Source organism: Engystomops pustulosus, chromosome 8 (assembly GCF_040894005.1).
Source record: "Engystomops pustulosus chromosome 8, aEngPut4.maternal, whole genome shotgun sequence".
In the NCBI taxonomy this organism is placed as follows: domain Eukaryota; kingdom Metazoa; phylum Chordata; class Amphibia; order Anura; family Leptodactylidae; genus Engystomops; species Engystomops pustulosus.
In genome coordinates, this window is record NC_092418.1 from 54,784,705 (window position 1) to 54,797,201 (window position 12,497).

The window sequence follows — 12,497 nt, forward strand, 5'->3', positions numbered from 1 at the left end:
ATGTAGAAACACCGTTATTTTGTCTCCTAACTCATTTTCCTAACAAGACAACCTCAATGAAAAGACGCACACTGTTTTCCATGCATTTCTTGCTAAAAGAGCTAAGATCGTGATTATCTCTGTTGCTGAATGAGCTAGGGGGCTAATTCAACTCCGATCTAAAAGAGACACACTAACTTAATGTAGAAACACCGTTATTTTGTCTCCTAACTCATTTTCCTAACAAGACAACCTCAATGATAAGACGCACACTGTTTTCCATGCATTTCTTGCTAAAAGAGCTAAGATCGTGATTATCTCTGTTGCTGAATGAGCTAGGGGGCTAATTCAACTCCGATCTAAAAGAGACACACTAACTTAATGTAGAAACACCGTTATTTTGTCTCCTAACTCATTTTCCTAACAAGACAACCTCAATGATAAGACGCACACTGTTTTCCATGCATTTCTTGCTAAAAGAGCTAAGATCGTGATTATCTCTGTTGCTGAATGAGCTAGGGGGCTATTTAACTCCGATCTAAAGAGACACACGAACTTAATGTAGAAACACAATTATTTTGTCTCCTAACTCATTTTCCTAACAAGACAACCTCAATGATAAGACGCACACTGTTTTCCATGCATTTCTTGCTAATAGAGCTAAGATAGTGATTATCTCTGTTGCTGAATGAGCTAGGGGGCTAATTCAACTCCGATCTAAAAGAGACACACTAACTTAATGTAGAAACACCGTTAATTTGTCTCCTAACTCATTTTCCTAACAAGACAACCTCAATGATAAGACGCACACTGTTTTCCATGCATTTCTTGCTAAAAGAGCTAAGATAGTGATTATCTCTGTTGCTGAATGAGCTAGGGGGCTAATTCAACTCCGATCTAAAAGAGACACACTAACTTAATGTAGAAACACCGTTATTTTGTCTCCTAATTCATTTTCCTAACAAGACAACCTCAATGATAAGACGCACACTGTTTTCCATGCATTTCTTGCTAAAATTGCTAAGATCGTGATTATCTCTGTTGCTGAATGAGCTAGGGGGCTAATTCAATTCCGATCTAAAAGAGACACACTAACTTAATGTAGAAACACCGTTAATTTGTCTCCTAACTCATTTTCCTAACAAGACAACTCCAATGATAAGACGCACACTGTTTTCCATGCATTTCTTGATAAAAGAGCTAAGATCGTGATTATCTCTGTTGCTGAATGAGCTATGGGGCTAATTCAACTCCGATCTAAAAGAGACACACTAACTTAATGTAGAAACACCGTTATTTTGTCTCCTAACTCATTTTCCTAGCAAGACAACCTCAATGATAAGACGCACACTGTTTTCCATGCATTTCTTGCTAAAAGAGCTAAGATCGTGATTATCTCTGTTGCTTAATGAGCTAGGGGGCTAATTCAACTCCGATCTAAAAGAGACACACTAACTTAATGTAGAAACACCGTTATTTTGTCTCCTAACTCATTTTCCTAACAAGACAACCTCAATGATAAGACGCACACTGTTTTCCATGCATTTCTTGATAAAAGAGCTAAGATCGTGATTATCTCTGTTGCTGAATGAGCTAGGGGGCTAATTCAACTCCGATCTAAAAGAGACACACTAACTTAATGTAGAAACACCGTTATTTTGTCTCCTAACTCATTTTCCTAACAAGACAACCTCAATGATAAGACGCACACTGTTTTCCATGCATTTCTTGCTAAAAGAGCTAAGATCGTGATTATCTCTGTTGCTTAATGAGCTAGGGGGCTAATTCAACTCCGATCTAAAAGAGACACACTAACTTAATGTAGAAACACCGTTATTTTGTCTCCTAACTCATTTTCCTAACAAGACAACCTCAATGATAAGACGCACACTGTTTTCCATGCATTTCTTGCTAAAAGAGCTAAGATCGTGATTATCTCTGTTGCTGAATGAGCTAGGGGGCTAATTCAACTCCGATCTAAAAGAGACACACTAACTTAATGTAGAAACTGCGTTATTTTGTCTCCTAACTCATTTTCCTAACAAGACAACCTCAATGATAAGACGCACACTGTTTTCCATGCATTTCTTGCTAAAAGAGCTAAGATCGTGATTATCTCTGTTGCTGAAAGAGCTAGGGGGCTAATTCAACTCCGATCTAAAAGAGACACACTAACTTAATGTAGAAACACCGTTATTTTGTCTCCTAACTCATTTTCCTAACAAGACAACCTCAATGATAAGACGAACACTGTTTTCCATGCATTTCTTGCTAAAAGAGCTAAGATCGTGATTATCTCTTTTGCTGAATGAGCTAGGGGGCTAATTCAACTCCGATCTAAACGAGACACACTAACTTAATGTAGAAACACCGTTATTTTGTCTCCTAACTCATTTTCCTAACAAGACAACCTCAATGATAAGACGAACACTGTTTTCCATGCATTTCTTGCTAAAAGAGCTAAGATCGTGATTATCTCTGTTGCTGAATGAGCTAGGGGGCTATTCAACTCCGATCTAAAAGAGACACACTAACTCAATGTAGAAACACCGTTATTTTGTCTCCTAACTCATTTTCCTAACCAGACAACCTCAATGATAAGACGAACACTGTTTTCCATGCATTTCTTGCTAAAAGAGCTAAGATCGTGATTATCTCTGTTGCTGAATGAGCTAGGGGGCTATTCAACTCCGATCTAAAAGAGACACACTAACTTAATGTAGAAACACCGTTATTTTGTCTCCTAACTCATTTTCCTAACAAGACAACCTCAATGATAAGACGCACACTGTTTTCCATGCATTTCTTGCTAAAAGAGCTAAGATCGTGATTATCTCTGTTGCTGAATGAGCTATGGGGCTAATTCAGCTCCGATCTAAAAGAGACACACTAACTTAATGTAGAAACACCGTTATTTTGTCTCCTAACTCATTTTCCTAACAAGACAACCTCAATGATAAGACAATCACTGTTTTCCATGCATTTCTTGCTAAAAGAGCTAAGATCGTGATTATCTCTTTTGCTGAATGAGCTAGGGGGCTATTTAACTCCGATCTAAAGAGACACACTAACTTAATGTAGAAACACCGTTATTTTGTCTCCTAACTCATTTTCGTAACAAGACAACCTCAATGATAAGACGAACACTGTTTTCCATGCATTTCTTGCTAAAAGAGCTAAGATCGTGATTATCTCTGTTGCTGAATGAGCTAGGGGGATATTAAACTCCGATCTAAAAGAGACACACTAACTCAATGTAGAAACACCGTTATTTTTTCTCCTAACTCATTTTCCTAACCAGACAACCTCAATGATAAGACGAACACTGTTTTCCATGCATTTCTTGCTAAAAGAGCTAAGATCGTGATTATCTCTGTTGCTGAATGAGCTAGGGGGCTATTCAACTCCGATCTAAAAGAGACACACTAACTTAATGTAGAAACACCGTTATTTTGTCTCCTAACTCATTTTCCTAACAAGACAACCTCAATGATAAGACGCACACTGTTTTCCATGCATATCTTGCTAAAAGAGCTAAGATCGTGATTATCTCTGTTGCTGAATGAGCTAGGGGGCTAATTCAACTCCGATCTAAAAGAGACACACTAACTTAATGTAGAAACACCGTTATTTTGTCTCCTAACTCATTTTCCTAACAAGACAACCTCAATGATAAGACGAACACTGTTTTCCATGCATTTCTTGCTAAAAAAGCTAAGATCGTGATTATCTCTGTTGCTGAATGAGCTAGGGGGCTATTTAACTCCGATCTAAAGAGACACACTAACTTAATGTAGAAACTGCGTTATTTTGTCTCCTAACTCATTTTCCTAACAAGACAACCTCAATGATAAGATGCACACTGTTTTCCATGCATTTCTTGCTAATAGAGCTAAGATCGTGATTATCTCTGTTGCTGAATGAGCTAGGGGGCTAATTCAACTCCGATCTAAAAGAGACACACTAACTTAATGTAGAAACACCGTTAATTTGACTCCTAACTCATTTTCCTAACAAGACAACCTCAATGATAAGACGCACACTGTTTTCCATGCATTTCTTGCTAAAAGAGCTAAGATCGTGATTATCTCTGTTGCTGAATGAGCTAGGGGGCTATTTAACTCCGATCTAAAGAGACACACTAACTTAATGTAGAAACACAATTATTTTGTCTCCTAACTCATTTTCCTAACAAGACAACCTCAATGATAAGACGCACACTGTTTTCCATGCATTTCTTGGTAATAGAGCTAAGATCGTGATTATCTCTGTTGCTGAATGAGCTAGGGGGCTAATTCAACTCCGATCTAAAAGAGACACACTAACTTAATGTAGAAACACCGTTAATATGTCTCCTAACTCATTTTCCTAACAAGACAACCTCAATGATAAGACGCACACAGTTTTCCATGCATTTCTTGCTAAAAGAGCTAAGATCGTGATTATCTCTGTTGCTGAATGAGCTAGGGGGCTAATTCAACTCCGATCTAAAAGAGACACACTAACTTAATGTAGAAACACCGTTATTTTGTCTCCTAACTCATTTTCCTAACAAGACAACCTCAATGATAAGACGCACACTGTTTTCCATGCATTTCTTGCTAAAAGAGCTAAGATCGTGATTATCTCTGTTGCTGAATGAGCTAGGGGGCTATTCAACTCCGATCTAAAAGAGACACACTAACTTAATGTAGAAACACCGTTATTTTGTCTCCTAACTCATTTTCCTAACAAGACAACCTCAATGATAAGACGCACACTGTTTTCCATGCATTTCTTGCTAAAAGAGCTAAGATCGTGATTATCTCTGTTGCTGAATGAGCAAGGGGGCTAATTCAACTCCGATCTAAAAGAGACACATTAACTTAATGTAGATACACCGTTAATTTGTCTCCTAACTCATTTTCCTAACAAAACAACCTCAATGATAAGACGCACACTGTTTTCCATGCATTTCTTGCTAAAAGAGCTAAGATCGTGATTATCTCTGTTGCTGAATGAGCTAGGGGGCTAATTCAACTCCGATCTAAAAGAGACACACTAACTTAATGTAGAAACACCGTTATTTTGTCTCCTAACTCATTTTCCTAACAAGACAACCTCAATGATAAGACGCACACTGTTTTCCATGCATTTCTTGCTAAAAGAGCTAAGATCGTGATTATCTCTGTTGCTGAATGAGCTAGGGGGCTAATTCAACTCCGATCTAAAAGAGACACACTAACTTAATGTGGAAACACCGTTACTTTGTCTCCTAACTCATTTTCCTAACAAGACAACCTCAATGATAAGACGAACACTGTTTTCCATGCATTTCTTGCTAATATAGCTAAGATCGTGATTATCTCTTTTGCTGAATGAGCTAGGGGGCTAATTCAACTCCGATCTAAAAGAGACACACTAACTTAATGTAGAAACACCGTTATTTTGTCTCCTAACTCATTTTCCTAACAAGACAACCTCAATGATAAGACGAACACTGTTTTCCATGCAATTCTTGCTAAAAGAGCTAAGATAGTGATTATTTTTATTGCTGAATGAGCTAGGGGGCTATTCAAATCCGATCTAAAAGAGATACACTAACTTAATGTAGAAACACCGTTATTTTGTCTCCTAACTCATATTCCTAACAAGACAACCTCAATGATAAGACAAACACTGTTTTCCATGTATTTCTTGCTAAAAGAGCTAAGATCGTGATTATCTCTGTTGCTGAATGAGCTAGGAGGCTATTCAACTCTAATCTAAGAGAGACTCACTAACTTCATGTAGGAACACCGTTACTTTGTCTCCTAACTCATTTTCCTAACAAGACAACCTCAAAGATAAGACGCACACTGTTTTCCACGCATTTCTTGCTAAAAGAGCTAAGATCGTGATTATCTCTGTTGCTGAATGAGCTATGGGGCTATTTAACTCCGATCTAAAGAGACACACTAACTTAATGTAGAAACACAATTATTTTGTCTCCTAACTCATTTTCCTAACAAGACAACCTCAATGATAAGACGCACACTGTTTTCCATGCATTTCTTGCTAAAAGAGCTAAGATCGTGATTATCTCTGTTGCTGAATGAGCTAGGGCGCTATTTAACTCCGATCTAAAGAGACACACTAACTCAATGTAGAAACACCGTTATTTTGTCTCCTAACTCATTTTCCTAACAAGACAACCTCAATGATAAGACGAACACTGTTTTCCATGCATTTCTTGCTAATATAGCTAAGATCGTGATTATCTCTTTTGCTGAATGAGCTAGGGGGCTAATTCAACTCCGATCTAAAAGAGACACACTAACTTAATGTAGAAACACCGTTATTTTGTCTCCTAACTCATTTTCCTAACAAGACAACCTCAATGATAAGACGAACACTGTTTTCCATGCATTTCTTGCTAAAAGAGCTAAGATCGTGATTATCTCTGTTGCTGAATGAGCTAGGGGGCTATTCAACTCCGATCTAAAAGAGACACACTAACTTAATGTAGAAACACCGTTATTTTGTCTCCTAACTCATTTTCACAACAAGACAACCTCAATTATAAGACGAACACTGTTTTCCATGCAATTCTTGCTAAAAGAGCTAAGATAGTGATTATTTTTATTGCTGAATGAGCTAGGGGGCTATTCAAATCCGATCTAAAAGAGATACACTAACTTAATGTAGAAACACCGTTATTTTGTCTCCTAACTCATATTCCTAACAAGACAACCTCAATGATAAGACAAACACTGTTTTCCATGTATTTCTTGCTAAAAGAGCTAAGATCGTGATTATCTCTGTTGCTGAATGAGCTAGGAGGCTATTCAACTCTAATCTAAGAGAGACTCACTAACTTCATGTAGGAACACCGTTACTTTGTCTCCTAACTCATTTTCCTAACAAGACAACCTCAAAGATAAGACGCACACTGTTTTCCACGCATTTCTTGCTAAAAGAGCTAAGATCGTGATTATCTCTGTTGCTGAATGAGCTATGGGGCTATTTAACTCCGATCTAAAGAGACACACTAACTTAATGTAGAAACACAATTATTTTGTCTCCTAACTCATTTTCCTAACAAGACAACCTCAATGATAAGACGCACACTGTTTTCCATGCATTTCTTGCTAATAGAGCTAAGATCGTGATTATCTCTGTTGCTGAATGAGCTAGGGGGCTAATTCAACTCCGATCTAAAAGAGACACACTAACTTAATGTAGAAACACCGTTATTTTGTCTCCTAACTCATTTTCCTAACAAGACAACCTCAATGATAAGACGCACACTGTTTTCCATGCATTTCTTGCTAAAAGAGCTAAGATCGTGATTATCTCTGTTAGTGAATGAGCAAGGGGTCTAATTCAACTCCGATCTAAAAGAGATACATTAACTTAATGTAGAAACACCGTTAATTTGTCTCCTAACTCATTTTCCTAACAAGACAAGCTCAATGATAAGACGCACACTGTTTTCCATGCATTTCTTGCTAAAAGAGCTAAGATCGTGATTATCTCTGTTGCTGAATGAGCTAGGGCGCTATTTAACTCCGATCTAAAGAGACACACTAACTCAATGTAGAAACACCGTTATTTTGTCTCCTAACTCATTTTCCTAACAAGACAACCTCAATGATAAGACGCACACTGTTTTCCATGCATTTCTTGCTAAAAGAGCTAAGATCGTGATTATCTCTGTTGCTGAATGAGCTAGGCGGCTAATTCAACTCCGATCTAAAAGAGACACACTAACTTAATGTAGAAACACCGTTATTTTGTCTCCTAACTCATTTTCCTAACAAGACAACCTCAATGATAAGACGCACACTGTTTTCCATGCATTTCTTACTAAAAGAGCTAAGATCGTGATTATCTCTGTTGCTGAATGATCTAGGGGGCTAATTCAACTCCGATCTAAAAGAGACACACTAACTTAATGTAGAAACACCGTTAATTTGTCTCCTAACTCATTTTCCTAACAAGACAACCTCAATGATAAGACGCACACTGTTTTCCATGCATTTCTTGCTAAAAGAGCTAAGATCATGATTATCTCTGTTGCTGAATTAGCTAGGGGGCTAATTCAACTCCGATCTAAAAGAGACACACTAACTTAATGTAGAAACACCGTTATTTTGTCTCCTAACTCATTTTCCTAACAAGACAACCTCAATGATAAGACGAACACTGTTTTCCATGCATTTCTTGCTAAAAGAGCTAAGATCGTGATTATCTCTGTTGCTGAATGAGCTAGGGGGCTATTCAACTCCGATCTAAAAGAGACACACTAACTCAATGTAGAAACACCGTTATTTTGTCTCCTAACTCATTTTCCTAACCAGACAACCTCAATGATAAGACGAACACTGTTTTCCATGCATTTCTTGCTAAAAGAGCTAAGATCGTGATTATCTCTGTTGCTGAATGAGCTAGGGGGCTATTCAACTCCGATCTAAAAGAGACACACTAACTTAATGTAGAAACACCGTTATTTTGTCTCCTAACTCATTTTCCTAACAAGACAACCTCAATGATAAGACGCACACTGTTTTCCATGCATTTCTTGCTAAAAGAGCTAAGATCGTGATTATCTCTGTTGCTGAATGAGCTATGGGGCTAATTCAGCTCCGATCTAAAAGAGACACACTAACTTAATGTAGAAACACCGTTATTTTGTCTCCTAACTCATTTTCCTAACAAGACAACCTCAATGATAAGACAATCACTGTTTTCCATGCATTTCTTGCTAAAAGAGCTAAGATCGTGATTATCTCTTTTGCTGAATGAGCTAGGGGGCTATTTAACTCCGATCTAAAGAGACACACTAACTTAATGTAGAAACACCGTTATTTTGTCTCCTAACTCATTTTCGTAACAAGACAACCTCAATGATAAGACGAACACTGTTTTCCATGCATTTCTTGCTAAAAGAGCTAAGATCGTGATTATCTCTGTTGCTGAATGAGCTAGGGGGATATTAAACTCCGATCTAAAAGAGACACACTAACTCAATGTAGAAACACCGTTATTTTTTCTCCTAACTCATTTTCCTAACCAGACAACCTCAATGATAAGACGAACACTGTTTTCCATGCATTTCTTGCTAAAAGAGCTAAGATCGTGATTATCTCTGTTGCTGAATGAGCTAGGGGGCTATTCAACTCCGATCTAAAAGAGACACACTAACTTAATGTAGAAACACCGTTATTTTGTCTCCTAACTCATTTTCCTAACAAGACAACCTCAATGGTAAGACGCACACTGTTTTCCATGCATATCTTGCTAAAAGAGCTAAGATCGTGATTATCTCTGTTGCTGAATGAGCTAGGGGGCTAATTCAACTCCGATCTAAAAGAGACACACTAACTTAATGTAGAAACACCGTTATTTTGTCTCCTAACTCATTTTCCTAACAAGACAACCTCAATGATAAGACGAACACTGTTTTCCATGCATTTCTTGCTAAAAAAGCTAAGATCGTGATTATCTCTGTTGCTGAATGAGCTAGGGGGCTATTCAACTCCGATCTAAAGAGACACACTAACTTAATGTAGAAACTGCGTTATTTTGTCTCCTAACTCATTTTCCTAACAAGACAACCTCAATGATAAGATGCACACTGTTTTCCATGCATTTCTTGCTAATAGAGCTAAGATCGTGATTATCTCTGTTGCTGAATGAGCTAGGGGGCTAATTCAACTCCGATCTAAAAGAGACACACTAACTTAATGTAGAAACACCGTTAATTTGTCTCCTAACTCATTTTCCTAACAAGACAACCTCAATGATAAGACGCACACTGTTTTCCATGCATTTCTTGCTAAAAGAGCTAAGATCGTGATTATCTCTGTTGCTGAATGAGCTAGGGGGCTATTTAACTCCGATCTAAAGAGACACACTAACTTAATGTAGAAACACAATTATTTTGTCTCCTAACTCATTTTCCTAACAAGACAACCTCAATGATAAGACGCACACTGTTTTCCATGCATTTCTTGGTAATAGAGCTAAGATCGTGATTATCTCTGTTGCAGAATGAGCTAGGGGGCTAATTCAACTCCGATCTAAAAGAGACACACTAACTTAATGTAGAAACACCGTTAATATGTCTCCTAACTCATTTTCCTAACAAGACAACCTCAATGATAAGACGCACACAGTTTTCCATGCATTTCTTGCTAAAAGAGCTAAGATCGTGATTATCTCTGTTGCTGAATGAGCTAGGGGGCTAATTCAACTCCGATCTAAAAGAGACACACTAACTTAATGTAGAAACACCGTTATTTTGTCTCCTAACTCATTTTCCTAACAAGACAACCTCAATGATAAGACGCACACTGTTTTCCATGCATTTCTTGCTAAAAGAGCTAAGATCGTGATTATCTCTGTTGCTGAATGAGCTAGGGGGCTATTCAACTCCGATCTAAAAGAGACACACTAACTTAATGTAGAAACACCGTTATTTTGTCTCCTAACTCATTTTCCTAACAAGACAACCTCAATGATAAGACGCACACTGTTTTCCATGCATTTCTTGCTAAAAGAGCTAAGATCGTGATTATCTCTGTTGCTGAATGAGCAAGGGGGCTAATTCAACTCCGATCTAAAAGAGACACATTAACTTAATGTAGATACACCGTTAATTTGTCTCCTAACTCATTTTCCTAACAAAACAACCTCAATGATAAGACGCACACTGTTTTCCATGCATTTCTTGCTAAAAGAGCTAAGATCGTGATTATCTCTGTTGCTGAATGAGCTAGGGGGCTAATTCAACTCCGATCTAAAAGAGACACACTAACTTAATGTAGAAACACCGTTATTTTGTCTCCTAACTCATTTTCCTAACAAGACAACCTCAATGATAAGACGCACACTGTTTTCCATGCATTTCTTGCTAAAAGAGCTAAGATCGTGATTATCTCTGTTGCTGAATGAGCTAGGGGGCTAATTCAACTCCGATCTAAAAGAGACACACTAACTTAATGTGGAAACACCGTTACTTTGTCTCCTAACTCATTTTCCTAACAAGACAACCTCAATGATAAGACGAACACTGTTTTCCATGCATTTCTTGCTAATATAGCTAAGATCGTGATTATCTCTTTTGCTGAATGAGCTAGGGGGCTAATTCAACTCCGATCTAAAAGAGACACACTAACTTAATGTAGAAACACCGTTATTTTGTCTCCTAACTCATTTTCCTAACAAGACAACCTCAATGATAAGACGAACACTGTTTTCCATGCATTTCTTGCTAAAAGAGCTAAGATCGTGATTATCTCTGTTGCTGAATGAGCTAGGGGGCTATTCAACTCCGATCTAAAAGAGACACACTAACTTAATGTAGAAACACCGTTATTTTGTCTCCTAACTCATTTTCACAACAAGACAACCTCAATGATAAGACGAACACTGTTTTCCATGCAATTCTTGCTAAAAGAGCTAAGATAGTGATTATTTTTATTGCTGAATGAGCTAGGGGGCTATTCAAATCCGATCTAAAAGAGATACACTAACTTAATGTAGAAACACCGTTATTTTGTCTCCTAACTCATATTCCTAACAAGACAACCTCAATGATAAGACAAACACTGTTTTCCATGTATTTCTTGCTAAAAGAGCTAAGATCGTGATTATCTCTGTTGCTGAATGAGCTAGGAGGCTATTCAACTCTAATCTAAGAGAGACTCACTAACTTCATGTAGGAACACCGTTACTTTGTCTCCTAACTCATTTTCCTAACAAGACAACCTCAAAGATAAGACGCACACTGTTTTCCACGCATTTCTTGCTAAAAGAGCTAAGATCGTGATTATCTCTGTTGCTGAATGAGCTATGGGGCTATTTAACTCCGATCTAAAGAGACACACTAACTTAATGTAGAAACACAATTATTTTGTCTCCTAACTCATTTTCCTAACAAGACAACCTCAATGATAAGACGCACACTGTTTTCCATGCATTTCTTGCTAATAGAGCTAAGATCGTGATTATCTCTGTTGCTGAATGAGCTAGGGGGCTAATTCAACTCCGATCTAAAAGAGACACACTAACTTAATGTAGAAACACCGTTATTTTGTCTCCTAACTCATTTTCCTAACAAGACAACCTCAATGATAAGACGCACACTGTTTTCCATGCATTTCTTGCTAAAAGAGCTAAGATCGTGATTATCTCTGTTAGTGAATGAGCAAGGGGTCTAATTCAACTCCGATCTAAAAGAGATACATTAACTTAATGTAGAAACACCGTTAATTTGTCTCCTAACTCATTTTCCTAACAAGACAAGCTCAATGATAAGACGCACACTGTTTTCCATGCATTTCTTGCTAAAAGAGCTAAGATCGTGATTATCTCTGTTGCTGAATGAGCTAGGGCGCTATTTAACTCCGATCTAAAGAGACACACTAACTCAATGTAGAAACACCGTTATTTTGTCTCCTAACTCATTTTCCTAACAAGACAACCTCAATGATAAGACGCACACTGTTTTCCATGCATTTCTTGCTAAAAGAGCTAAGATCGTGATTATCTCT